This window comes from Neomonachus schauinslandi, chromosome 1, assembly GCF_002201575.2.
Source record: "Neomonachus schauinslandi chromosome 1, ASM220157v2, whole genome shotgun sequence".
NCBI lineage: Eukaryota > Metazoa > Chordata > Mammalia > Carnivora > Phocidae > Neomonachus > Neomonachus schauinslandi.
In genome coordinates this window covers 48535548-48538062 of record NC_058403.1, presented here as the reverse complement: position 1 = coordinate 48538062, position 2515 = coordinate 48535548, and positions in this window count along the sequence as shown.

The following is a 2515-nucleotide window of genomic DNA, read 5'->3' as shown; positions in this document are numbered from 1 at the left end:
CTTCATCGGTCATAAAATGCTTTCTTCATACGTCTTTAACATTTAGTTGCTTCTAAGCACTACTGAGGCAGGCGTCAACCATAAGAGGATGGACATACTGGCCAGGCCACTAAGAACTGGATAAGCAAATTACTTATCCTCATCCTTCTGGTCCAAGCTCTGGCCACCAACAAAATTCAAAGAACATGGATCATCAATTAATCTTCTAAGCTGGTCCATGCAATGTCCCATCCAACCAGACAGGTCCCTTAGAGTTGTGCTGGTCCACGGTTCAAGAAGCAGAAGTAGAAAGCAGATCTTTTCACTCCTTTCCCAGGTTGTTTCCATGGAGTGTCCAGTTTCCTGCTGGTGACCCGAAGATGTCAGTGACATGTAGGGAGCAAATTAAGATCTGCTCAACAGGGACCCCAAAAAGAGTTATGCACTGATGGTAAAAGTCTGCAAGTAGTCTATTACATAGTAATAGGCATCTATCTTCAAACAACATCATTATTTAGCTCATTTACTTGAAATAAAATGCTGGATATAATCGTAGTTAGGACCATCACTGTTACTTAAGAAAATAGGGGCTTAAATAGTCTTATATTGTAGATATTTCCTTTTTAGGACATCTGTCATCTCATGAATCATTTCTTTTCAGGCTTCTTCTTCCTTTAAGTAAGATGAACATTTCTGTGGATCATGTTCATTTTTTTTTTTTTTTTAGTGGGAAGAATAAAACAGGGGCAAGAAATATAATGGGAGTTTGGAAAATGTAAATATTTATACCCTGAGGAGAATTAAGTCAATTCGATATGGTAATGTTTTCAATGAAATGCTAATAAGCAAATGACTGTGTAATCTCACATTCTCCTATGACAATCATTTGACAAATCTCAAAGTCGGCTCTGTGATATGATACAAAGGGGCAAACCTTCAAGGGCTGTTTTCCTTTGGTGGCTGCTTAATTTGGGACTGCAAAAAAAGGACACTTGGTGAAAGCAAATACTGTATTACAGTTGAATTATGGCTACACTAATTGCAGTTTTGCTCCCTAAAAACCTGTGTGGGTTGGCAGAGCCATGATGAGGCATTGTTTGTAAGAGGAGAGAAGCAGCTGTGGGGAATTGGGCTGCAGAGGACTCACTGACTTCAGTGCCAGCCTTAAGATTTGTGAGGTTAGGAGACTAGAGTAAAATATGAAGCTGCCTGACAGCAAAGCTGTTTAAAACTGACCTTGCTCACCTTGGAGAATAACCAAGGAACTGATTGTTCCACTGCAGTCTACAACTGCCAACCATGAGGAGACTCAACGTCAGGTTGGCCGGAGCAGTCACCACCAGGGAGAGTTTGTGCATAGCCATGCAAGTAATATTGGAAAATTCACCCACCCACAGCAGAGTTCTTCCTTCACTGAGTACCACAATATTTGTATAAACTTGCTGCTTTTTCCAATATACCTAACCTATCACTAGCTATTCTGTTTGCAAGAAAGCCTTTCCTTTAGCAAGAGGGTGATTATAGCCAGTCATGGTTCCCTGACTAATAATGTTGTTCTGTCCACAGGGTGGCCTAGATTAGAACAGAACATCAAGAAGGAGGAAACAGGATTTTTTTTAAAGCCTCTGACAAATGAGGAAATGAAAAAAAGAAAATGTATCCTGTTTTCTTCCCAGGGATAATGAGGCAAAAATATCTCTTCTGAGGGAGCCCAGAAAGGTCAAATAAATTACAAATTTAAAAGCTAGATTGGACCTCTGGGCTATAAGGGACCTATTCTGACCAATTCTCTCACTACACAAATAAAGAAAACTGGGGTTCAGAAAGCTATGTGAATTTGCTCAAGGTCAGACTATATACTATATTATTCAGTGTTCTCCAGGAAAATAGAATCAACAGGATGTATAGATAGATAAATAGATGATAGATAGATAGAAATATTTATTATTATAAGGGAGGTAGAGCTACAGAAAGAGATAGAGAGATTTAATATAAGTAATTGGCACACACCATTATGGAGCCCGATAAGTCCCAAGATCTGTAGTTAGCAAGCTGGAGACACAGGAGAGCAAAGGGTGTACTTCCAGTGGGAATGTTGGTTGGCTCTAGAACCAAGAAGAGCTGATGTTTCTGTTCAAGACTGAAGGCAGGGGAAAAACCATGTCCTAGCCCCAAGAAATTCCCTCCTACTTGAAGCAGGCTCAGCCTTTTTTTCTATTCAGGCCTTCAACTGATTAGATGGGGCCCGCCCATTTTACTCTGTCTACTCATTCAAATACTAATCTTTTTCAAAAACACCCTCACTGACACGCCAAGAATAATGTTTCACAAAATGCCTGGGCACCCTGTGGCCCAGTCAAGTTGACATGTTAGATTAAACATCACACACAGCTCACTGGAAAAAGATTCTAGCCTTGACCAGCTCTCCTGATTTCTAGTCCAATTCTCTTTACACTATGCCACATTGCCAATTCAAAATGAAATTATGTGCAAGGCATTTGTATAAGGCTCATTGGTTCATTTTAATCAAGTCAAG